Source organism: Tympanuchus pallidicinctus, unplaced genomic scaffold, assembly GCF_026119805.1.
Source record: "Tympanuchus pallidicinctus isolate F22 unplaced genomic scaffold, pur_lepc_1.0 scaffold90, whole genome shotgun sequence".
Classification (NCBI taxonomy): Eukaryota; Metazoa; Chordata; class Aves; order Galliformes; family Phasianidae; genus Tympanuchus; species Tympanuchus pallidicinctus.
Window position 1 is genome coordinate 90,001 of NW_026294814.1, and position 27,516 is coordinate 117,516.

The following is a 27,516-nucleotide window of genomic DNA, read 5'->3' on the forward strand; positions in this document are numbered from 1 at the left end:
TTTCATAGAAATCCCTGTTTTTCACCTGAAATATCGCTTATTTTCATAGAAATCCCTGTTTTTCCCCTTAAATATCGCTTATTTTCATCGAAATCCCTGTTTTTCCCCGAAAATATCGCTTATTTTCATAGAAATCCCTGTTTTTCCCCTAAAATATCGCTTATTTTCATCGAAATCCCTGTTTTTCACCTGAAATATCGCTTATTTTCCTAGAAATCCCTGTTTTTCCCCTTAAATATCACTTATTTTCATAGAAATCCCTGTTTTTAACCTGAAATATCGCTTATTTTCATAGAAATCCCTGTTTTTCCCCGAAAATATCGCTTATTTTCATAGAAATCCCTGTTTTTAACCCTAAAATATCGCTTATTTTCATAGAAATCCCAGTTTTTAACCTGAAATATCGCTTATTTCCATAGAAATCCCTGTTTTTAACCACTAAATATCGCTTATTTTCATAGAAATCCCTGTTTTTCCCCGAAAATATCGCTTATTTTCATAGAAATCCCTGTTTTTCCCCTGAAATATCGTTTATTTTCATAGAAATCCCTGTTTTTCACCTGAAATATCGCTTATTTTCATAGAAATCCCTGTTATTCCCCATAAATATCGCTTGTTTTCATAGAAATCCCTGTTTTTCCCCTGAAATATCGCTTATCTTCCTAGAAATCCCTGTTTTTAACCTGAAATATCGCTTATTTTCATAGAAATCCCTGTTTTTCCCCGAAAATATCACTTATTTTCATAGAAATCCCTGTTTTTCACCTTAAATATCGCTTATTTTCCTAGAAATCCCTGTTTTTCCCCTTAAATATCGCTTATTTTCATAGAAATCCCTGTTTTTCCCCTTAAATATCGCTTATTTTCATAGAAATCCCTGTTTTTAACCACTAAATATCGCTTATTTTCATAGAAATCCCTGTTTTTCCCCTTAAATATCGCTTATTTTCCTAGAAATCCCGTTTATTCCCCTGAAATATCGCTTATTTTCATAGAAATCCCTGTTTTTAATCCTTAAATATCGCTTATTTTCCTAGAAATCCCTGTTATTCCCCTGAAATATCGCTTATTTTCATAGAAATCCCTGTTTTTCCCCTGAAATATCGCTTTTCATAGAAATCCCTGTTTTTCCCCTGAAATATCGCTTATTTTCATAGAAATCCCTGTTTTTCCCCGAAAATATCACTTATTTTCATAGAAATCCCTGTTTTTAAACTGAAATATCGCTTATTTTCATAGAAATCCCTGTTTTTCATCTGAAATATCGCTTATTTTCATCGAAATCGCTGTTTTTCACCTGAAATATCGCTTATATTCCTAGAAATCCCTGTTTTTAAACTGAAATATCGCTTATTTTCATAGAAATCCCTGTTTTTCCCCTTAAATATCGCATATTTTCATCGAAATCCCTGTTTTTAACCTGAAATATCGCTTATTTTCACAAAAATGCCTGTTTTTCCCCTTTAATATCGCTTATTTTCATAGAAATCCCTGTTTTTCACATGAAATATCGCTTATTTTCCTAGAAATCCCTGTTTTTCCCCTAAAATATCGCTTATTTTCATCGAAATCCCTGTTTTTAACCTGAAATATCGCTTATTTTCATAGAAATCCCTGTTTTTAACCACTAAATATCGCTTATTTTCATAGAAATCCCTGTTTTTCCCCATAATTATTACTTATTTTCACAAAAATCCCTGTTTTTCCCCTGAAATATCGTTTATTTTCATAGAAATCCCTGTTTTTCACCTGAAATATCGCTTATTTTCATAGAAATCCCTGTTTTTCCCTTTAAATATCGCTTGTTTTCATAGAAATCCCTGTTTTTAACCTGAAATATCGCTTATTTTCATAGAAATCCCTGCTTTTATCCTGAAATATCGCTTATTTTCATAGAAATCCCTGTTTTTCCCCGAAAATATCACTTATTTTCATAGAAATCCCTGTTTTTCACCTGAAATATCGCTTATTTTCCTAGAAATCCCTGTTTTTCACCTGAAATATCGCTTATTTTCATAGAAATCCCTGTTTTTCCCCTGAAATATCGCTCATTTTCCTAGAAATCCCTGTTTTTCCCCTTAAATATCGCTTATTTTCATAGAAATCCCTGTTTTTCCCCTGAAATATCGCTTATTTTCCTAGAAATCCCTGTTATTCCCCTGAAATATCGCTTATTTTCATAGAAATCCCTGTTTTTCCCCTGAAATATCGCTTATTTTCATAGAAATCCCTGTTTTTCCCCGAAAATATCACTTATTTTCCTAGAAATCCCTGTTTTTAAACTGAAATATCGCTTATTTTCATAGAAATCCCTGTTTTTCCCCTTAAATATCGCATATTTTCATCGAAATCCCTGTTTTTAACCTGAAATATCGCTTATTTTCACAAAAATCCCTGTTTTTCCCCATAAATATCGCTTATTTTCATAGAAATCCCTGTTTTTCACATGAAATATCACTTATTTTCATAGAAATCCCTGTTTTTCCCCTGAAATATCGCTTATTTTCCTAGAAATCCCGGTTTTTAACACATAAATATCACTTATTTTCATCGAAATCCCTGTTTTTCCCCTAAAATATCGCTTATTTTCATCGAAATCCCTGTTTTTCACCTGAAATATCGCTTATTTTCATAGAAATCCCTGTTTTTCCCCTTAAATATCGCTTATTTTCAGAGAAATCCCTGTTTTTAACCTGGAATATCGCTTATTTTCATAGAAATCCCTGTTTTTCCCCTAAAATATCGCTTATTTTCAGAGAAATCCCTGTTTTTAACCTGAAATATCGCTTGTTTTCATTGAAATCCCTGTTTTTCCCCTTAAATATCGCTTATTTTCATAGAAATCCCTGTTTTTCCCCTTAAATATCGCTTTTCATAGAAATCCCTGTTTTTCCCCTGAAATATCGCTTATTTTCATCGAAATCCCTGTTTTTAATCTGAAGTATCGCTTATTTTCACGGAAATCCCTGTTTTTAACCTTAAATATTGATTATTTTCATCGAAATCCCTGTTTTTCCCCTGAAATATCGCTTATTTTCCTAGAAATCCCTGTTTTTCACCTGAAATATCGCTTATTTTCATAGAAATCCCTGTTTTTAACCTGAAATATCGCTTATTTTCATCGAAATCCCTGTTTTTCCCCGAAAATATCGCTTATTTTCATAGAAATCCCTGTTTTTCCCCTAAAATATCGCTTATTTTCATCGAAATCCCTGTTTTTCACCTGAAATATCGCTTATTTTCATAGAAATCCCTGTTTTTCCCCTTAAATATCACTGATTTTCATCGAAATCCCTGTTTTTAACCTGAAATATCGCTTATTTTCATAGAAATCCCTGTTTTTCCCCTTAAATATCACTGATTTTCATCGAAATCCCTGTTTTTCACCTGAAATATCGCTTATTTTCATAGAAATCCCTGTTTTTCCCCTTAAATATCACTGATTTTCATAGAAATCCCTGTTTTTCACCTGAAATATCGCTTATTTTCCTAGAAATCCCTGTTTTTAACCTTAAATATCGCTTATTTTCATGGAAATCCCTGCTTTTAACCTGAAATATCGCCTATTTTCATAGAAATCCCTGTTTTTCCCCGAAAATATCGCTTATTTTCATAGAAATCCCTGTTTTTAATCCTTAAATATCGCTTATTTTCATAGAAATCCCAGTTTGTAACCTGAAGTATCGCTTATTTCCATAGAAATCCCTGTTTTTAACCACTAAATATCGCTTATTTTCATAGAAATCCCTTTTTTTCCCCATAATTATTACTTATTTTCACAAAAATCCCTGTTTTTCCCCTGAAATATCGTTTATTTTCATAGAAATCCCTGTTTTTCACCTGAAATATCGCTTATTTTCATAGAAATCCCTGTTTATCCCCTAAAATATCGCTTGTTTTCATAGAAATCCCTGTTTTCAACCTGAAATATCGCTTATTTTCATAGAAATCCCTGTTTTTCCCCTGAAATATCGCTTATTTTCATAGAAATCCCTGTTTTTCCCCTTAAATATCGCTTATTTTCATAGAAATCCCTGTTTTTCACCTGAAATATCGCTTATTTTCCTAGAAATCCCTGTTTTTCCCCTTAAATATCGCTTATTTTCCTAGAAATCCCTGTTTTTCCCCTTAAATATCGCTTATTTTCATAGAAATCCCTGTTTTTCCCCTTAAATATCGCTTATTTTCATCGAAATCCCTGTTTTTAACCACTAAATATCGCTTATTTTCATAGAAATCCCTGTTTTTCCCCTTAAATATCGCTTATTTTCCTAGAAATCCCTGTTATTCCCCTGAAATATCGCTTATTTTCATAGAAATCCCTGTTTTTAATTCTTAAATATCGCTTATTTTCCTAGAAATCCCTGTTATTCCCCTGAAATATCGCTTATTTTCATAGAAATCCCTGTTTTTCCCCTTAAATATCACTGATTTTCATCGAAATCCCTGTTTTTCCCATGAAATATCGCTTATTTTCATAGAAATCCCTGTTTTTCCCCGAAAATATCACTTATTTTCATAGAAATCCCTGTTTTTAAACTGAAATATCGCTTATTTTCATAGAAATCCCTGTTTTTCACCTAAAATATCGCTTATTTTCATAGAAATCGCTGTTTTTCACCTGAAATATCGCTTATATTCCTAGAAATCCCTGTTTTTAAACTGAAATATCGCTTATTTTCATAGAAATCCCTGTTTTTCCCCTTAAATATCGCATATTTTCATCGAAATCCCTGTTTTTAACCTGAAATATCGCTTATTTTCACAAAAATCCCTGTTTTTCCCCATAAATATCGCTTATTTTCATAGAAATCCCTGTTTTTCACATGAAATATCACTTATTTTCCTAGAAATCCCTGTTTTTCCCCTGAAATATCGCTTATTTTCATAGAAATCCCGGTTTTTAACACATAAATATCACTTATTTTCATCGAAATTCCTGTTTTTCCCCTAAAATATCGCTTATTTTCATCGAAATCCCTGTTTTTCACCTGAAATATCGCTTATTTTCCTAGAAATCCCTGTTTATCCCCTTAAATATCACTTATTTACATCGAAATCCCTGTTTTTCCCCTTAAATATCGCTTATTTTCATAGAAATCCCTGTTTTTAACCTGAAATATCGTTTATTTCCATAGAAATCCCTGTTTTTAACCACTAAATATCGCTTATTTTCATAGAAATCCCTGTTTTTCACCTGAAATATCGCTTATTTTCATAGAAATCCCTGTTTTTCCCCTTAAATATCGCTTATTTTCATCGAAATCCCTGTTTTTAACCTGGAATATCGCTTATTTTCATAGAAATCCCTGTTTTTCCCCTGAAATATCGCTTATTTTCAGAGAAATCCCTGTTTTTAACCTGAAATATCGCTTGTTTTCATTGAAATCCCTGTTTTTCCCCTTAAATATCGCTTATTTTCATAGAAATCCCTGTTTTTCCCCTTAAATATCGCTTTTCATAGAAATCCCTGTTTTTCCCCTGAAATATCGCTTATTTTCATCGAAATCCCTGTTTTTAATCTGAAATATCGCTTATTTTCACGGAAATCCCTGTTTTTAACCTTAAATATTGATTATTTTCATCGAAATCCCTGTTTTTCCCCTGAAATATCGCTTATTTTCCTAGAAATCCCTGTTTTTCACCTGAAATATCGCTTATTTTCATAGAAATCCCTGTTTTTAACCTGAAATATCGCTTATTTTCATCGAAATCCCTGTTTTTCCCCGAAAATATCGCTTATTTTCATAGAAATCCCTGTTTTTCCCCTTAAATATCGCTTATTTTCATCGAAATCCCTGTTTTTCCCCTGAAATATCGCTTATTTTCATAGAAATCCCTGTTTTTCCCCTTAAATATCACTGATTTTCATCGAAATCCCTGTTTTTAACCTGAAATATCGCTTATTTTCATAGAAATCCCTGTTTTTCCCCTTAAATATCACTGATTTTCATCGAAATCCCTGTTTTTAACCTGAAATATCGCTTATTTTCATAGAAATCCCTGTTTTTCCCCTTAAATATCACTGATTTTCATCGAAATCCCTGTTTTTCACCTGAAATATCGCTTATTTTCCTAGAAATCCCTGTTTTTAATCCTTAAATATCACTTATTTTCATAGAAATCCCTGTTTTTAACCTGAAATATCGCCTATTTTCATAGAAATCCCTGTTTTTCCCCGAAAATATCGCTTATTTTCATAGAAATCCCTGTTTTTAATCCTTAAATATCGCTTATTTTCATAGAAATCCCAGTTTGTAACCTGAAGTATCGCTTATTTCCATAGAAATCCCTGTTTTTAACCACTAAATATCGCTTATTTTCATAGAAATCCCTTTTTTTCCCCATAATTATTACTTATTTTCACAAAAATCCCTATTTTTCCCCTGAAATATCGTTTATTTTCATAGAAATCCCTGTTTTTAACCTGAAATATCGCTTATTTCATAGAAATCCCTGTTTATCCCCTAAAATATCGCTTGTTTTCATAGAAATCCCTGTTTTCAACCTGAAATATCGCTTATTTTCATAGAAATCCCTGTTTTTCACCTGAAATATCGCTTATTTTCATAGAAATCCCTGTTTTTCCCCGAAAATATCACTTATTTTCATAGAAATCCCTGTTTTTCACCTGAAATATCGCTTATTTTCCTAGAAATCCCTGTTTTTCCCCTTAAATATCGCTTATTTTCCTAGAAATCCCTGTTTTTCCCCTTAAATATCGCTTATTTTCATAGAAATCCCTGTTTTTCCCCTTAAATATCGCTTATTTTCATAGAAATCCCTGTTTTTAACCACTAAATATCGCTTATTTTCATAGAAATCCCTGTTTTTCCCCTTAAATATCGCTTATTTTCCTAGAAATCCCTGTTATTCCCCTGAAATATCGCTTATTTTCATAGAAATCCCTGTTTTTAATTCTTAAATATCGCTTATTTTCCTAGAAATCCCTGTTATTCCCCTGGAATATCGCTTATTTTCATAGAAATCCCTGTTTTTCCCCTTAAATATCACTGATTTTCATCGAAATCCCTGTTTTTCCCCTGAAATATCGCTTATTTTCATAGAAATCCCTGTTTTTCCCCGAAAATATCACTTATTTTCATAGAAATCCCTGTTTTTAAACTGAAATATCGCTTATTTTCATAGAAATCCCTGTTTTTCACCTAAAATATCGCTTATTTTCATAGAAATCCCTGTTTTTCACCTAAAATATCGCTTATATTCCTAGAAATCCCTGTTTTTAAACTGAAATATCGCTTATTTTCATAGAAATCCCTGTTTTTCCCCTTAAATATCGCTTATTTTCATCGAAATCCCTGTTTTTAACCTGAAATATCGCTTATTTTCACAAAAATCCCTGTTTTTCCCCATAAATATCGCTTCTTTTCATAGAAATCCCTGTTTTTCACATGAAATATCACTTATTTTCCTAGAAATCCCTGTTTTTCCCCTGAAATATCGCTTATTTTCATAGAAATCCCGGTTTTTAACACATAAATATCACTTATTTTCATCGAAATCCCTGTTTTTCCCCTAAAATATCGCTTATTTTCATCGAAATCCCTGTTTTTCACCTGAAATATCGCTTATTTTCCTAGAAATCCCTGTTTATCCCCTTAAATATCACTTATTTACATCGAAATCCCTGTTTTTCCCCTAAAATATCGCTTATTTTCATCGAAATCCCTGTTTTTAACCTGAAATATCGTTTATTTCCATAGAAATCCCTGTTTTTAACCACTAAATATCGCTTATTTTCATAGAAATCCCTGTTTTTCCCCATAATTATTACTTATTTTCACAAAAATCCCTGTTTTTCCCCTGAAATATCGCTTATTTTCATAGAAATCCCTGTTTTTCACCTGAAATATCGCTTATTTTCATAGAAAGCCCTGTTTTTAACCCGAAATATCGCTTGTTTTCATAGAAATCCCTGTTTTTAACCTGAAATATCGCTTATTTTCATAGAAATCCCTGTTTTTCACCTGAAATATCGCTTATTTTCATAGAAATCCCTGTTTTTCCCCGAAAATATCACTTATTTTCATAGAAATCCCTGTTTTTCACCTGAAATATCGCTTATTTTCCTAGAAATCCCTGTTTTTCCCCTTAAATATCGCTTATTTTCATAGAAATCCCTGTTTTTCCCCTTAAATATCGCTTATTTTCATAGAAATCCCTGTTTTTCCCCTGAAATATCGCTTATTTTCATAGAAATCCCTGTTTTTAACCACTAAATATCGCTTATTTTCATCGAAATCCCTGTTTTTCCCCTGAAATATCGCTTATTTTCATAGAAATCCCTGTTTTTCCCCGAAAATATCACTTATTTTCATAGAAATCCCTGTTTTTAAACTGAAATATCGCTTATTTTCATAGAAATCCCTGTTTTTCACCTAAAATATCGCTTATTTTCATAGAAATCCCTGTTTTTCACCTAAAATATCGCTTATATTCCTAGAAATCCCTGTTTTTAAACTGAAATATCGCTTATTTTCATAGAAATCCCTGTTTTTCCCCTTAAATATCGCATATTTTCATCGAAATCCCTGTTTTTAACCTGAAATATCGCTTATTTTCACAAAAATCCCTGTTTTTCCCCATAAATATCGCTTATTTTCATAGAAATCCCTGTTTTTCACATGAAATATCACTTATTTTCCTAGAAATCCCTGTTTTTCCCCTGAAATATCGCTTATTTTCATAGAAATCCCGGTTTTTAACACATAAATATCACTTATTTTCATCGAAATCCCTGTTTTTCCCCTAAAATATCGCTTATTTTCATCGAAATCCCTGTTTTTCACCTGAAATATCGCTTATTTTCCTAGAAATCCCTGTTTATCCCCTTAAATATCACTTATTTACATCGAAATCCCTGTTTTTCCCCTAAAATATCGCTTATTTTCATCGAAATCCCTGTTTTTAACCTGAAATATCGCTTATTTCCATAGAAATCCCTGTTTTTAACCACTAAATATCGCTTATTTTCATAGAAATCCCTGTTTTTCCCCATAATTATTACTTATTTTCACAAAAATCCCTGTTTTTCCCCTGAAATATCGTTTATTTTCATAGAAATCCCTGTTTTTCCCCGAAAATATCGCTTATTTTCATAGAAAGCCCTGTTTTTCCCCTGAAATATCGCTTATTTTCATAGAAATCCCTGTTTTTAACCTGAAATATCGCTTATTTTCATAGAAATCCCTGTTTTTCACCTGAAATATCGCTTATTTTCATAGAAATCCCTGTTTTTCCCCGAAAATATCGCTTATTTTCATAGAAATCCCTGTTTTTCACCTGAAATATCGCTTATTTTCCTAGAAATCCCTGTTTTTCCCCTTAAATATCGCTTATTTTCCTAGAAATCCCTGTTTTTCCCCTTAAATATCGCTTATTTTCATAGAAATCCCTGTTTTTCCCCTGAAATATCGCTTATTTTCATAGAAATCCCTGTTTTTAATCCTTAAATATCGCTTATTTTCCTAGAAATCCCTGTTTTTCCCCTGAAATATCGCTTATTTTCATAGAAATCCCTGTTTTTCCCCTGAAATATCGCTTATTTTCATAGAAATCCCTGTTTTTCCCCTGAAATATCGCTTATTTTCATAGAAATCCCTGTTTTTCCCCGAAAATATCGCTTATTTTCATAGAAATCCCTGTTTTTAAACTGAAATATCGCTTATTTTCATAGAAATCCCTGTTTTTCACCTAAAATATCGCTTATTTTCATAGAAATCCCTGTTTTTCACCTGAAATTTCGCTTATTTTCCTAGAAATCCCTGTTTTTCCCCTGAAATATCGCTTATTTTCATAGAAATCCCTGTTTTTCCCCTTAAATATCGCTTATTTTCATAGAAATCCCTGTTTTTAACCATTAAATATCGCTTATTTTCATAGAAATCCCTGTTTTTCCCCATAAATATCGCTTATTTTCATAGAAATCCCTGTTTTTCACATGAAATATCACTTATTTTCCTAGAAATCCCTGTTTTTCCCCTGAAATATCGCTTATTTTCCTAGAAATCCCGGTTTTTAACACATAAATATCGCTTATTTTCATAGAAATCCCTGTTTTTCCCCTAAAATATCGCTTATTTTCATCGAAATCCCTGTTTTTCACCTGAAATATCGCTTATTTTCATAGAAATCCCTGTTTTTCCCCTTAAATATCACTTATTTTCATCGAAATCCCTGTTTTTAACCTGGAATATCGCTTATTTTCATAGAAATCCCCGGTTTTCCCCGAAAATATCGCTTATTTTCATAGAAATCCCTGTTTTTCCCCTAAAATATCGCTTATTTTCAGAGAAATCCCTGTTTTTAACCTGAAATATCGCTTGTTTTCATTGAAATCCCTGTTTTTCCCCTTAAATATCGCTTATTTTCATAGAAATCCCTGTTTTTCCCCTTAAATATCGCTTTTCATAGAAATCCCTGTTTTTCCCCTGAAATATCGCTTATTTTCATCGAAATCCCTGTTTTTAATCTGAAATATCGCTTATTTTCATAGAAATCCCTGTTTTTAACCTTAAATATCGATTATTTTCATTGAAATCCCTGTTTTTCCCCTGAAATATCGCTTATTTTCATAGAAATCCCTGTTTTTCACCTGAAATATCGCTTATTTTCATAGAAATCCCTGTTTTTCCCCGAAAATATCGCTTATTTTCATAGAAATCCCTGTTTTTCCCCTTAAATATCGCTTATTTTCATCGAAATCCCTGTTTTTCACCTGAAATATCGCTTATTTTCATAGAAATCCCTGTTTTTCCCCTTAAATATCGCTTATTTTCATCGAAATCCCTGTTTTTAACCTGAAATATCGCTTATTTTCATAGAAATCCCTGTTTTTCCCCTTAAATATCACTGATTTTCATCGAAATCCCTGTTTTTAACCTGAAATATCGCTTATTTTCATAGAAATCCCTGTTTTTCCCCTTAAATATCACTGATTTTCATCGAAATCCCTGTTTTTCACCTGAAATATCGCTTATTTTCATAGAAATCCCTGTTTTTAATCCTTAAATATCGCTTATTTTCATAGAAATCCCTGTTTTTAACCTGAAATATCACTTATTTTCCTAGAAATCCCTGTTTTTCCCCTTAAATATCGCTTATTTTCCTAGAAATCCCTGTTTTTCCCCTGAAATGTCGCTTATTTTCATAGAAATCCCTGTTTTTAACCTTAAATTTCGCTTATTTTCCTAGAAATCCCTGTTTTTAACCTTAAATATCGCTGATTTTCATAGAAATCCCTGTTTTTAACCTGAAATATCGCTTATTTTCATAGAAATCCGTTTTTCCCCTGAAATTTCGCTTATTTTCATAGAAATCCCTGTTTTTCACCTGAAATATCGCTTATTTCCATAGAAATCCCTGTTTTTAACCACTAAATATTGCTTATTTTCATAGAAATCCCTGTTTTTCACCTGAAATATCGCTTATTTTCATAGAAATCCCTGTTTTTCCCCGAAAATATCGCTTATTTTCATAGAAATCCCTGTTTTTAATCCTTAAATATCGCTTATTTTCATAGAAATCCCTGCTTTTAACCTGAAATATCGCTTATTTTCATAGAAATCCCTGTTTTTCACCTGAAATGTCGCTTATTTTCATAGAAATCCCTGTTTTTCCCCTGAAATGTCGCTTATTTTCATAGAAATCCCTGTTTTTAACCTGAAATATCGCTTATTTTCATAGAAATCCCTGTTTTTCCCCTTAAATATCGCTTATTTTCACAGAAATCCCTGTTTTTAACCTTAAATATCGCTGATTTTCATAGAAATCCCTGTTTTTCCCCTGAAATATCGCTTATTTTCATAGAAATCCCTGTTTTTCCCCTGAAATATCGCTTATTTTCATAGAAATCCCTGTTTTTAACCTGAAATATCGCTTATTTCCATAGAAATCCCTGTTTTTAACCACTAAATATCGCTTATTTTCATAGAAATCCCTGTTTTTCACCTGAAATATCGCTTATTTTCATAGAAATCCCTGCTTTTAACCTGAAATATCGCTTATTTTCATAGAAATCCCTGTTTTTAATCCTTAAATATCACTTATTTTCATCGAAATCCCTGTTTTTCCCCTTAAATTTCGCTTATTTTCATAGAAATCCCTGTTTTTAACCCTTAAGTATCGCTCATTTTCATAGAAATCCCTGTTTTTCCCCTGAAATATCGCTTATTTTCATAGAAATCCCTGTTTTTCCCCTGAAATATCGCTTGTTTTCATTGAAATCCCTGTTTTTCCCCGAAAATATCGCTTATTTTCATAGAAATCCGTTTTTCCCCTAAAATATCGCTTTTCATAGAAATCCCTGTTTTTCCCCTGAAATATCGCTTATTTTCATAGAAATCCCTGTTTTTAATCCTCAGATATCGCTTATTTTCATGGAAATCCCTGTTTTTCCCCTGAAATATCACTTATTTTCATAGAAATCCCTGTTTTTCCCCTGAAATATCGCTTATTTTCATAGAAATCCCTGTTTTTCACCTGAAATATCGCTTATTTTCATAGAAATCCCTGTTTTTAACCTGAAATATCGCTTATTTTCCTAGAAATCCCTGTTTTTCCCTGAAAATATCGCTTATTTTCATAGAAATGCCTGTTTTTCCTAAAATATCGCTTATTTTCATAGAAATCCCTGTTTATCCCCATAATTATCACTTATTTTCACAAAAATCCCTGTTTTTCCCCTGAAATATCGTTTATTTTCATAGAAATCCCTGTTTTTCACCTGAAATATCGCTTATTTTCCTAGAAATCCCTGTTTTTAACCATTAAATATCGCTTATTTTCATAGAAATCCCTGTTTTTCCCCGAAAATATCGCTTATTTTCATAGAAATCCCTGTTTTTCCCCTAAAATATCGCTTATTTTCATCGAAATCCCTGTTTTTCACCTGAAACATCGCTTATTTTCCTAGAAATCCCTGTTTTTCCCCATAAATATCACTTATTTTCATCGAAATCCCTGTTTTTAACCTGAAATATCGCTTATTTTCATAGAAATCCCTGTTTTTAATCCTTAAATATCGCTTATTTTCATAGAAATCCCTGTTTTTAAGCTGAAATATCACTTATTTTCCTAGAAATCCCTGTTTTTCCCCATAAAAGTCGCTTATTTTCCTAGAAATCCCTATTTTTCCCCTGAAATATCGTTTATTTTCATAGAAATCCCTGTTTTTAACCTGGAATATCACTTATTTTCACAAAAATCCCTGTTTTTCCCCATAAATATCGCTTCTTTTCCTAGAAATCCCTGTTTTTCCCCTGAAATGTCGCTTATTTTCATAGAAATCCCTGTTTTTCCCCTTAAATATCGCTTATTTTCCTAGAAATCCCTGTTTTTAACCTTAAATATCGCTGATTTTCATAGAAATCCCTGTTTTTCCCCATAAATATCGCTTATTTTCATAGAAATCCCTGTTTTTCCCCTGAAATATCGCTTATCTTCATCGAAATCCCTGTTTTTAACCTGAAATATCGCTTATTTTCATAGAAATCCCTGTTTTTAACCACTAAATATTGCTTATTTTCATAGAAATCCCTGTTTTTCCCCTGAAATATCGCTTATTTTCATAGAAATCCCTGTTTTTCCCCTAAAATATCGCTTACTTTCATCGAAATCCCTGTTTTTCACCTGAAATATCGCTTATTTTCATAGAAATCCCTGTTTTTCCCCTTAAATATCACTTATTTTCATCGAAATCCCTGTTTTTAATCCTTAAATATCGCTTATTTTCATCGAAATCCCTGTTTTTCCCCGAAAATATCGCTTATTTTCATAGAAATCCCTGTTTTTAATCCTTAAATATCGCTTATTTTCATAGAAATCCCTGTTTTTAACCTGAAATATCACTTATTTTCCTAGAAATCCCTGTTTTTCCCCTTAAATATCGCTTTTTTTCCTAGAAATCCCTGTTTTTCCCCTGAAATATCACTTATTTTCATCGAAATCCCTGTTTTTCCCCATAAAAGTCGCTTATTTTCCTAGAAATCCCTATTTTTCCCCTGAAATGTCGCTTATTTTCATAGAAATCCCTGTTTTTAACCTGGAATATCACTTATTTTCACAAAAATCCCTGTTTTTAACCTTAAATATCGCTTATTTTCCTAGAAATCCCTGTTTTTCCCCTGAAATATCGCTTATTTTCATCGAAATCCCTGTTTTTCCCCTTAAATATCGCTTATTTTCCTAGAAATCCCTGTTTTTAACCTTAAATATCGCTTATTTTCATAGAAATCCCTGTTTTTCCCCATAAATATCGCTTATTTTCCTAGAAATCCCTGTTTTTCCCCTGAAATATCGCTTATTTTCATCGAAATCCCTGTTTTTAACCTGAAATATCGCTTATTTTCATAGAAATCCCTGTTTTTCCCCTGAAATATCGCTTATTTTCATAGAAATCCCTGTTTTTAACACATAAATATCGCTTATTTTCATAGAAATCCCTGTTTTTCCCCTAAAATATCGCTTACTTTCATCGAAATCCCTGTTTTTCACCTGAAATATCGCTTATTTTCATAGAAATCCCTGTTTTTCCCCGAAAATATCGCTTATTTTCATAGAAATCCCTGTTTTTAATCCTTAAATATCGCTTATTTTCATCGAAATCCCTGTTTTTAACCTGAAATATCACTTATTTTCCTAGAAATCCCTGTTTTTCCCCTTAAATATCGCTTATTTTCATAGAAATCCCTGTTTTTCCCCTGAAATATCACTTATTTTCCTAGAAATCCCTGTTTTTCCCCATAAAAGTCGCTTATTTTCCTAGAAATCCCTATTTTTCCCCTGAAATGTCGCTTATTTTCATAGAAATCCCTGTTTTTAACCTGGAATATCACTTATTTTCACAAAAATCCCTGTTTTTCCCCATAAATATCGCTTCTTTTCCTAGAAATCCCTGTTTTTCCCCTGAAATGTCGCTTATTTTCATAGAAATCCCTGTTTTTAACCACTAAATATCGCTTATTTTCATAGAAATCCCTGTTTTTCACCTGAAATATCGCTTATTTTCATAGAAATCCCTGCTTTTAACCTGAAATATCGCTTATTTTCATAGAAATCCCTGTTTTTCACCTGAAATATCGCTTATTTTCATCGAAATCCCTGTTTTTCCCCTTAAATATCGCTTATTTTCCTAGAAATCCCGGTTTTTCACCTGAAATATCGCTTATTTTCATCGAAATCCCTGTTTTTCCCCTTAAATATCGCTTATTTTCATAGAAATCCCTGTTTTTCCCCTTAAATTTCGCTTATTTTCATAGAAATCCCTGTTTTTCACCTGAAATATCGCTTATTTTCCTAGAAATCCCTGTTTTTCACCTGAAATATCGCTTATTTTCATCGAAATCCCTGTTTTTCACCTAAAATATCGCTTATTTTCATAGAAATCCCTGTTTTTCACCTGAAATATCGCTTATTTTCATAGAAATCCCTGTTTTTAAGCTTAAATATCGCTTATTTTCATAGAAATCCCTGTTTTTCAACTTAAATATCGCTTATTTTAATAGAAATCCCAGTTTTTCCCCTAAAATATCGCTTATTTTCATCGAAATCCCTGTTTTTCACCTGAAATATCGCTTATTTTCATAGAAATCCCTGTTTTTCCCCTTAAATATCACTTATTTTCATCGAAATCCCTGTTTTTAACCTGAAATATCGCTTATTTTCCTAGAAATCCCTGTTTTTAATCCTTAAATATCGCTTATTTTCATAGAAATCCCTGTTTTTAAGCTGAAATATCACTTATTTTCCTAGAAATCCCTGTTTTTCCCCATAAAAGTCGCTTATTTTCCTAGAAATCCCTATTTTTCCCCTGAAATGTCGCTTATTTTCATAGAAATCCCTGTTTTTAACCTGGAATATCACTTATTTTCACAAAAATCCCTGTTTTTCCCCATAAATATCGCTTATTTTCCTAGAAATCCCTGTTTTTCCCCTGAAATATCTCTTATTTTCATCGAAATCCCTGTTTTTCCCCTTAAATATCGCTTATTTTCCTAGAAATCCCTGTTTTTAACCTTAAATATCGCTGATTTTCATAGAAATCCCTGTTTTTCCCCATAAATATCGCTTATTTTCCTAGAAATCCCTGTTTTTCCCCTGAAATATCGCTTATTTTCATCGAAATCCCTGTTTTTAACCTGAAATATCGCTTATTTCCATAGAAATCCCTGTTTTTCCCCTGAAATATCGCTTATTTTCATAGAAATCCCTGTTTTTAACACATAAATATCGCTTATTTTCATAGAAATCCCTGTTTTTAACCTGAAATATCGCTTATTTTCATAGAAATCCCTGTTTTTAACCACTAAATATCGCTTATTTTCATAGAAATCCCTGTTTTTCACCTGAAATATCGCTTATTTTCATAGAAATCCCTGCTTTTAACCTGAAATATCGCTTATTTTCATAGAAATCCCTGTTTTTCACCTGAAATATCGCTTATTTTCATCGAAATCCCTGTTTTTCCCCTTAAATATCGCTTATTTTCCTAGAAATCCCGGTTTTTCACCTGAAATATCGCTTATTTTCATCGAAATCCCTGCTTTTCACCTGAAATATCGCTTATTTTCATAGAAATCCCTGTTTTTCCACTGAAATATCGCTTATTTTCATAGAAATCCCTGTTTTTCACCTGAAATATCGCTTATTTTCATAGAAATCCCTGTTTTTCCCCTTAAATATCGCTTATTTTCATCGAAATCCCTGTTTTTCCCCGAAAATATCGCTTATTTTCATAGAAATCCCTGTTTTTCCCCTAAAATATCGCTTATTTTCATCGAAATCCCTGTTTTTCACCTGAAATATCGCTTATTTTCCTAGAAATCCCTGTTTTTCCCCTTAAATATCACTTATTTTCATCGAAATCCCTGTTTTTAACCTGAAATATCGCTTATTTTCATAGAAATCCCTGTTTTTCCCCGAAAATATCGCTTATTTTCATAGAAATCCCTGTTTTTAATCCTTAAATATCGCTTATTTTCACAAAAATCCCTGTTTTTAACCTGAAATATCACTTATTTTCCTAGAAATCCCTGTTTTTCCCCATAAATGTCGCTTATTTTCCTAGAAATCCCTATTTTTCCCCTGAAATGTCGCTTATTTTCATAGAAATCCCTGTTTTTAACCTGGAATATCACTTATTTTCACAAAAATCCCTGTTTTTCCCCATAAATATCGCTTATTTTCCTAGAAATCCCTGTTTTTCCCCTGAAATATCTCTTATTTTCATCGAAATCCCTGTTTTTCCCCTTAAATATCGCTTATTTTCCTAGAAATCCCTGTTTTTAACCTTAAATATCGCTTATTTTCATAGAAATCCCTGTTTTTCCCCTGAAATATCGCTTATTTTCCTAGAAATCCCTGTTTTTCACCTGAAATATCGCTTATTTTCATAGAAATCCCTGTTTTTAACCTGAAATATCGCTTATTTTCATCGAAATCCCTGTTTTTCACCTAAAATATCGCTTATTTTCATAGAAATCCCTGTTTTTCCCCTAAAATATCGCTTACTTTCATCGAAATCCCTGTTTTTCACCTGAAATATCGCTTATTTTCATAGAAATCCCTGTTTTTCCCCTTAAATATCACTTATTTTCATCGAAATCCCTGTTTTTCCCCTGAAATATCGCTTATTTTCCTAGAAATCCCTGTTTTTCCCCGAAAATATCGCTTATTTTCATAGAAATCCCTGTTTTTAATCCTTAAATATCGCTTATTTTCATCGAAATCCCTGTTTTTAACCTGAAATATCACTTATTTTCCTAGAAATCCCTGTTTTTCCCCTTAAATATCGCTTATTTTCCTAGAAATCCCTGTTTTTCCCCTGAAATGTCGCTTATTTTCATAGAAATCCCTGTTTTTAACCTGGAATATCACTTATTTTCACAAAAATCCCTGTTTTTCACCTGAAATATCGCTTATTTTCCTAGAAATCCCTGTTTTTCCCCTGAAATGTCGCTTATTTTCATAGAAATCCCTGTTTTTAACCTGGAATATCGCTTATTTTCATTGAAATCCCTGTTTTTCCCCTTAAATTTCGCTTATTTTCATAGAAATCCCTGTTTTTAACCCTTAAGTATCGCTTATTTTCCTAGAAATCCCTGTTTTTCCCCTTAAATATCGCTTATTTTCATAGAAATCCCTGTTTTTCCCCTTAAATTTCGCTTATTTTCATAGAAATCCCTGTTTTTCCCCTTAAATATCGCTTATTTTCATAGAAATCCCTGTTTTTAACCCTTAAATATCGCTTATTTTCATAGAAATCCCTGTTTTTAACCTTAAATATCGCTTATTTTCATAGAAATCCCTGTTTTTCCCCTGAAATATCGCTTTTCATAGAAATCCCTGTTTTTCCCCTTAAATATCGCTTATTTTCATAGAAATCCTTGTTTTTAACCTGAAATATCGCTTATTTTCATGGAAATCCCTGTTTTTAACCTTAAATATCGCTTATTTTCATCGAAATCCCTGTTTTTCCCCTGAAATATCGCTTATTTTCACAAAAATCCCTGTTTTTCACCTGAAATATCGCTTATTTTCATAGAAATCCCTGTTTTTAACCTGAAATATCGCTTATTTTCATCGAAATCCCTGTTTTTCCCCGAAAATATCGCTTATTTTCATAGAAATCCCTGTTTTTCCCCTAAAATATCGCTTACTTTCATCGAAATCCCTGTTTTTCACCTGAAATATCGCTTATTTTCATAGAAATCCCTGTTTTTCCCCTTAAATATCACTTATTTTCATCGAAATCCCTGTTTTTAACCTGAAATATCGCTTATTTTCATAGAAATCCCTGTTTTTCCCCGAAAATATCGCTTATTTTCATAGAAATCCCTGTTTTTAACCGCTAAATATCGCTTATTTTCATCGAAATCCCTGTTTTTAACCTGAAATATCACTTATTTTCCTAGAAATCCCTGTTTTTCCCCTGAAATGTCGCTTATTTTCATAGAAATCCCTGTTTTTAACCTGGAATATCGCTTATTTTCATTGAAATCCCTGTTTTTCCCCTTAAATTTCGCTTATTTTCATAGAAATCCCTGTTTTTAACCCTTAAGTATCGCTTATTTTCCTAGAAATCCCTGTTTTTCCCCTTAAATATCGCTTATTTTCATAGAAATCCCTGTTTTTAACCCTTAAGTATCGCTTATTTTCATAGAAATCCCTGTTTTTCCCCTGAAATGTCGCTTATTTTCATAGAAATCCCTGTTTTTAACCTGGAATATCACTTATTTTCACAAAAATCCCTGTTTTTCCCCATAAATATCGCTTATTTTCCTAGAAATCCCCGTTTTTCCCCTGAAATGTCGCTTATTTTCCTAGAAATCCCTGTTTTTAACCTTAAATATCGCTTATTTTCCTAGAAATCCCTGTTTTTAACCTTAAATATCGCTGATTTTCATAGAAATCCCTGTTTTTCCCCTGAAATATCACTTATTTTCATAGAAATCCCTGTTTTTAACCCTTAAATATCGCTTATTTTCATAGAAATCCCTGTTTTTAACCTGAAATATCGCTTATTTCCATAGAAATCCCTGTTTTTAACCACTAAATATCGCTTATTTTCATAGAAAAAACCTGTTTTTCACCTGAAATATCGCTTATTTTCATAGAAATCCCTGCTTTTAACCTGAAATATCGCTTATTTTCATAGAAATCCCTGTTTTTCCCCTTAAATATCACTTATTTTCATAGAAATCCCTGTTTTTCCCCGAAAATATCGCTTATTTTCATAGAAATCCCTGTTTTTAACCTGAAATATCGCTTATTTCCATAGAAATCCCTGTTTTTAACCACTAAATATCACTTATTTTCCTAGAAATCCCTGTTTTTCCCCGAAAATATCGCTTATTTTCATAGAAATCCCTGTTTTTAACCACTAAATATCGCTTATTTTCATCGAAATCCCTGTTTTTCCCCTAAAATATCGCTTATTTTCATAGAAATCCCTGTTTTTCCCCTTAAATTTCGCTTATTTTCATAGAAATCCCTGTTTTTAACCCTTAAGTATCGCTCATTTTCCTAGAAATCCCTGTTTTTCCCCTTAAATATCGCTTATTTTCATAGAAATCCCTGTTTTTAACCCTAAAATATCGCTTATTTTCCTAGAAATCCCTGTTTTTAACCATTAAATATTGCTTATTTTCCTAGAAAACCCTGTTTTTCCCCTAAAATATCGCTTATTTTCATAGAAATCCCTGTTTTTCCCCTGAAATATCACTTATTTTCATAGAAATCCCTGTTTTTAATCCTTAAATATCGCTTATTTTCATAGAAATCCCTGTTTTTCCCCTTAAATATCACTTATTTTCATAGAAATCCCTGTTTTTAACCTGAATATCGCTTATTTTCATAGAAATCCCTGTTTTTCCCCGAAAATATCGCTTATTTTCATAGAAATCCCTGTTTTTCCCCTGAAATATCGCTTATTTTCATAGAAATCCCTGTTTTTAACCTGAAATATCGCTTATTTTCATAGAAATCCCTGTTTTTCCCCTTAAATATCGCTTATTTTCATAGAAATCCCTGTTTTTCCCCTGAAATATCGCTTATTTTCATAGAAATCCCTGTTTTTCCCCTGAAATATCGCTTATTTTCATAGAAATCCCTGTTTTTAATCTGAAATATCGCTTATTTTCATAGAAATCCCTGTTTTTAACCTTAAATATCGCTTATTTTCATAGAAATCCCTGTTTTTCCCCTGAAATATCGCTTATTTTCATAGAAATCCCTGTTTTTCACCTGAAATATCGCTTATTTTCATAGAAATCCCTGTTTTTCCCCGAAAATATCGCTTATTTTCATAGAAATCCCTGTTTTTCCCCTTAAATATCGCTTATTTTCATCGAAATCCCTGTTTTTCACCTGAAATATCGCTTATTTTCATAGAAATCCCTGTTTTTCCCCTTAAATATCGCTTATTTTCATAGAAATCCCTGTTTTTAACCTGAAATATCGCTTATTTTCATAGAAATCCCTGTTTTTCCCCTTAAATATCGCTTATTTTCATAGAAATCCCTGTTTTTAACCTGAAATATCGCTTATTTTCATAGAAATCCCTGTTTTTCCCCTTAAATATCGCTTATTTTCATAGAAATCCCTGTTTTTCCCCTGAAATATCGCTTATTTTCATAGAAATCCCTGTTTTTAATCCTTAAATATCGCTTATTTTCATAGAAATCCCTGTTTTTAACCTGAAATATCACTTATTTTCCTAGAAATCCCTGTTTTTCCCCTTAAATATCGCTTATTTTCCTAGAAATCCCTGTTTTTCCCCTGAAATATCGCTTATTTTCATAGAAATCCCTGTTTTTCCCCTTAAATTTCGCTTATTTTCCTAGAAATCCCTGTTTTTAACCTTAAATATCGCTTATTTTCATAGAAATCCCTGTTTTTAACCTGAAATATCGCTTATTTTCCTAGAAATCCCTGTTTTTCCCCTGAAATATCGCTTATTTTCATAGAAATCCCTGTTTTTCACCTGAAATATCGCTTATTTTCCATAGAAATCCCTGTTTTTAACCACTGAAATATCGCTTATTTTCATAGAAATCCCTGTTTTTCACCTGAAATATCGCTTATTTTCATAGAAATCCCTGTTTTTCCCCGAAAATATCGCTTATTTTCATAGAAATCCCTGTTTTTAATCCTTAAATATCGCTTATTTTCATAGAAATCCCTGCTTTTCACCTGAAATATCGCTTATTTTCATAGAAATCCCTGTTTTTCACCTGAAATGTCGCTTATTTTCATAGAAATCCCTGTTTTTCCCCTGAAATGTCGCTTATTTTCATAGAAATCCCTGTTTTTAACCTGAAATATCGCTTATTTTCATAGAAATCCCTGTTTTTCCCCTTAAATATCGCTTATTTTCCTAGAAATCCCTGTTTTTAACCTTAAATATCGCTTATTTTCATAGAAATCCCTGTTTTTCCCCTGAAATATCGCTTATTTTCATAGAAATCCCTGTTTTTCCCCTGAAATATCGCTTATTTTCATAGAAATCCCTGTTTTTAACCTGAAATATCGCTTATTTCCATAGAAATCCCTGTTTTTAACCACTAAATATCGCTTATTTTCATAGAAATCCCTGTTTTTCACCTGAAATATCGCTTATTTTCATAGAAATCCCTGCTTTTAACCTGAAATATCGCTTATTTTCATAGAAATCCCTGTTTTTAATCCTTAAATATCGCTTATTTTCATAGAAATCCCTGTTTTTCCCCTTAAATATCGCTTATTTTCATAGAAATCCCTGTTTTTAACCTTAAATATCGCTTATTTTCATAGAAATCCCTGTTTTTCCCCTGAAATATCGCTTATTTTCATAGAAATCCCTGTTTTTCCCCTGAAATATCGCTTGTTTTCATTGAAATCCCTGTTTTTCCCCGAAAATATCGCTTATTTTCATAGAAATCCCTGTTTTTCCCCTGAAATATCGCTTATTTTCATAGAAATCCCTGTTTTTCCCCTGAAATATCGCTTATTTTCATAGAAATCCCTGTTTTTAATCCTCAGATATCGCTTATTTTCATAGAAATCCCTGTTTTTCCCCTGAAATATCGCTTATTTTCATAGAAATCCCTGTTTTTCCCCTGAAATATCGCTTATTTTCATAGAAATCCCTGTTTTTCACCTGAAATATCGCTTATTTTCATAGAAATCCCTGTTTTTAACCTGAAATATCGCTTATTTTCCTAGAAATCCCTGTTTTTCCCCTGAAAATATCGCTTATTTTCATAGAAATCCCTGTTTTTCCTAAAATATCGCTTATTTTCATAGAAATCCCTGTTTATCCCCATAATTATCACTTATTTTCACAAAAATCCCTGTTTTTCCCCTGAAATATCGCTTATTTTCATAGAAATCCCTGTTTTTCACCTGAAATATCGCTTATTTTCCTAGAAATCCCTGTTTTTAACCATTAAATATCGCTTATTTTCATAGAAATCCCTGTTTTTCCCCGAAAATATCGCTTATTTTCATAGAAATCCCTGTTTTTCCCCTAAAATATCGCTTATTTTCATCGAAATCCCTGTTTTTCACCTGAAATATCGCTTATTTTCCTAGAAATCCCTGTTTTTCCCCATAAATATCACTTATTTTCATCGAAATCCCTGTTTTTAACCTGAAATATCGCTTATTTTCATAGAAATCCCTGTTTTTAATCCTTAAATATCGCTTATTTTCATAGAAATCCCTGTTTTTAACCTGAAATATCACTTATTTTCCTAGAAATCCCTGTTTTTCCCCATAAATATCGCTTATTTTCCTAGAAATCCCTATTTTTCCCCTGAAATATCGCTTATTTTCATAGAAATCCCTGTTTTTAACCTGGAATATCACTTATTTTCACAAAAATCCCTGTTTTTCCCTAAATATCGCTTATTTTCATAGAAATCCCTGTTTTTCCCCTGAAATGTCGCTTATTTTCATAGAAATCCCTGTTTTTCCCCTTAAATATCGCTTATTTTCCTAGAAATCCCTGTTTTTAACCTTAAATATCGCTTATTTTCATAGAAATCCCTGTTTTTCCCCTGAAATATCGCTTATTTTCATAGAAATCCCTGTTTTTCCCCTGAAATATCGCTTATTTTCATAGAAATCCCTGTTTTTAACCTGAAATATCGCTTATTTTCATAGAAATCCCTGTTTTTAACCACTAAATATCGCTTATTTTCATAGAAATCCCTGTTTTTCCCCTGAAATATCGCTTATTTTCATAGAAATCCCTGTTTTTCCCCTAAAATATCGCTTATTTTCATCGAAATCCCTGTTTTTCACCTGAAATATCGCTTATTTTCATAGAAATCCCTGTTTTTCCCCTTAAATATCACTTATTTTCATCGAAATCCCTGTTTTTAATCCTTAAATATCGCTTATTTTCATCGAAATCCCTGTTTTTCCCCGAAAATATCGCTTATTTTCATAGAAATCCCTGTTTTTAATCCTTAAATATCGCTTATTTTCATAGAAATCCCTGTTTTTAACCTGAAATATCACTTATTTTCATAGAAATCCCTGTTTTTCCCCTTAAATATCGCTTATTTTCCTAGAAATCCCTGTTTTTCCCCTGAAATATCGCTTATTTTCATAGAAATCCCTGTTTTTCCCCTAAATATCGCTTATTTTCCTAGAAATCCCTGTTTTTCCCCTGAAATGTCGCTTATTTTCATAGAAATCCCTGTTTTTAACCTGGAATATCACTTATTTTCACAAAAATCCCTGTTTTTCCCCTTAAATATCGCTTATTTTCCTAGAAATCCCTGTTTTTCCCCTGAAATATCGCTTATTTTCATCGAAATCCCTGTTTTTCCCCTGAAATATCGCTTATTTTCCTAGAAATCCCTGTTTTTAACCTTAAATATCGCTTATTTTCATAGAAATCCCTGTTTTTCCCCATAAATATCGCTTATTTTCCTAGAAATCCCTGTTTTTCCCCTGAAATATCGCTTATTTTCATAGAAATCCCTGTTTTTAACCTGAAATATCGCTTATTTTCATAGAAATCCCTGTTTTTCCCCTGAAATATCGCTTATTTTCATAGAAATCCCTGTTTTTAACACATAAATATCGCTTATTTTCATAGAAATCCCTGTTTTTCCCCTAAAATATCGCTTATTTTCATAGAAATCCCTGTTTTTCACCTGAAATATCGCTTATTTTCATAGAAATCCCTGTTTTTCCCCGAAAATATCGCTTATTTTCATAGAAATCCCTGTTTTTAATCCTTAAATATCGCTTATTTTCATAGAAATCCCTGTTTTTAACCTGAAATATCGCTTATTTTCCTAGAAATCCCTGTTTTTCCCCTTAAATATCGCTTATTTTCATAGAAATCCCTGTTTTTCCCCTGAAATATCGCTTATTTTCCTAGAAATCCCTGTTTTTCCCCTAAATATCGCTTATTTTCATAGAAATCCCTGTTTTTCCCCTGAAATATCGCTTATTTTCATAGAAATCCCTGTTTTTAACCTGAAATATCACTTATTTTCATAGAAATCCCTGTTTTTCCCCATAAATATCGCTTATTTTCCTAGAAATCCCTGTTTTTCCCCTGAAATATCGCTTATTTTCATAGAAATCCCTGTTTTTAACCACTAAATATCGCTTATTTTCATAGAAATCCCTGTTTTTCACCTGAAATATCGCTTATTTTCATAGAAATCCCTGTTTTTAACCTGAAATATCGCTTATTTTCATAGAAATCCCTGTTTTTCACCTGAAATATCGCTTATTTTCATCGAAATCCCTGTTTTTCCCCTTAAATATCGCTTATTTTCATAGAAATCCCGGTTTTTCACCTGAAATATCGCTTATTTTCATAGAAATCCCTGTTTTTCCCCTTAAATATCGCTTATTTTCATAGAAATCCCTGTTTTTCCCCTGAAATATCGCTTATTTTCCTAGAAATCCCTGTTTTTCACCTGAAATATCGCTTATTTTCCTAGAAATCCCTGTTTTTCACCTGAAATATCGCTTATTTTCATAGAAATCCCTGTTTTTCACCTAAAATATCGCTTATTTTCATAGAAATCCCTGTTTTTCACCTGAAATATCGCTTATTTTCATAGAAATCCCTGTTTTTAAGCTTAAATATCGCTTATTTTCATAGAAATCCCTGTTTTTCACCATAAATATCGCTTATTTTCATAGAAATCCCTGTTTTTCACCTTAAATATCGCTTATTTTCATAGAAATCCCTGTTTTTCCCCTGAAATATCGCTTATTTTCATAGAAATCCCTGTTTTTCAACTTAAATATCGCTTATTTTCATAGAAATCCCTGTTTTTCCCCTAAAATATCGCTTATTTTCATCGAAATCCCTGTTTTTCACCTGAAATATCGCTTATTTTCATAGAAATCCCTGTTTTTCCCCTTAAATATCGCTTATTTTCATCGAAATCCCTGTTTTTAACCTGAAATATCGCTTATTTTCATAGAAATCCCTGTTTTTAATCCTTAAATATCGCTTATTTTCATAGAAATCCCTGTTTTTAACCTGAAATATCGCTTATTTTCCTAGAAATCCCTGTTTTTCCCCATAAATATCGCTTATTTTCCTAGAAATCCCTGTTTTTCCCCTGAAATATCGCTTATTTTCATAGAAATCCCTGTTTTTAACCTGAATATCACTTATTTTCACAAAAATCCCTGTTTTTCCCCATAAATATCGCTTATTTTCCTAGAAATCCCTGTTTTTCCCCTGAAATATCTCTTATTTTCATAGAAATCCCTGTTTTTCCCCTTAAATATCGCTTATTTTCATAGAAATCCCTGTTTTTAACCTTAAATATCGCTTATTTTCATAGAAATCCCTGTTTTTCCCCTAAATATCGCTTATTTTCCTAGAAATCCCTGTTTTTCCCCTGAAATATCGCTTATTTTCATCGAAATCCCTGTTTTTAACCTGAAATATCGCTTATTTTCATAGAAATCCCTGTTTTTCCCCTGAAATATCGCTTATTTTCATAGAAATCCCTGTTTTTACCTGAAATATCGCTTATTTTCATAGAAATCCCTGTTTTTAACCTGAAATATCGCTTATTTTCATAGAAATCCCTGTTTTTCCCCTGAAATATCGCTTATTTTCATAGAAATCCCTGTTTTTCACCTGAAATATCGCTTATTTTCATAGAAATCCCTGTTTTTAACCTGAAATATCGCTTATTTTCATAGAAATCCCTGTTTTTCACCTGAAATATCGCTTATTTTCATAGAAATCCCTGTTTTTCCCCTTAAATATCGCTTATTTTCCTAGAAATCCCGGTTTTTCACCTGAAATATCTCTTATTTTCATCGAAATCCCTGCTTTTCACCTGAAATATCGCTTATTTTCCTAGAAATCCCTGTTTTTCCACTGAAATATCGTTTATTTTCATAGAAATCCCTGTTTTTCACCTGAAATATCGCTTATTTTCATAGAAATCCCTGTTTTTCCCCTTAAATATCGCTTATTTTCATCGAAATCCCTGTTTTTCCCCGAAAATATCGCTTATTTTCATAGAAATCCCTGTTTTTATCCTCAAATATCGCTTATTTTCATCGAAATCCCTGTTTTTCACCTGAAATATCGCTTATTTTCCTAGAAATCCCTGTTTTTCCCCTTAAATATCACTTATTTTCATCGAAATCCCTGTTTTTAACCTGAAATATCGCTTATTTTCATAGAAATCCCTGTTTTTCCCCGAAAATATCGCTTATTTTCATAGAAATCCCTGTTTTTAATCCTTAAATATCGCTTATTTTCACAAAAATCCCTGTTTTTAACCTGAAATATCACTTATTTTCCTAGAAATCCCTGTTTTTCCCCATAAATGTCGCTTATTTTCCTAGAAATCCCTATTTTTCCCCTGAAATGTCGCTTATTTTCATAGAAATCCCTGTTTTTAACCTGGAATATCACTTATTTTCACAAAAATCCCTGTTTTTCCCCATAAATATCGCTTATTTTCCTAGAAATCCCTGTTTTTCCCCTGAAATATCTCTTATTTT

At 31.9% G+C, this 27,516-nt stretch overlaps 1 long non-coding RNA gene across 49 annotated transcripts in view; it reads right to left on the reverse strand.

Moving 5' to 3' along the window:
• Positions 1-26,786, reverse strand: part of LOC128074691 (uncharacterized) — a 45,853-nt gene extending 19,067 nt beyond the window's left edge. For 4 of the 49 annotated variants that reach the window (XR_008203298.1, XR_008203290.1, XR_008203302.1 and 1 more), the window contains exons 1-8: positions 23,518-23,794; positions 22,288-22,328; positions 21,712-22,039; positions 20,887-21,420; positions 20,477-20,722; positions 20,106-20,354; positions 11,601-11,682; positions 272-395 (exon numbers count right to left, since the gene is read on the reverse strand). This is a non-coding gene — a long non-coding RNA (uncharacterized LOC128074691). Of the gene's footprint in view, positions 1-40; positions 396-1,762; positions 1,873-11,013; positions 11,273-11,559; positions 11,765-18,087; positions 18,337-20,105; positions 20,355-20,420; positions 20,764-20,886; positions 21,421-21,711; positions 22,040-22,287; positions 22,329-23,517; positions 23,795-24,380; positions 24,498-26,309; positions 26,329-26,512 lie in introns of those variants that run through there. The other 45 variants (XR_008203282.1, XR_008203285.1, XR_008203284.1 and 42 more) reach the window with 37 other exon arrangements.
• Between the last annotated feature and the right edge of the window lie 730 nt (positions 26,787-27,516).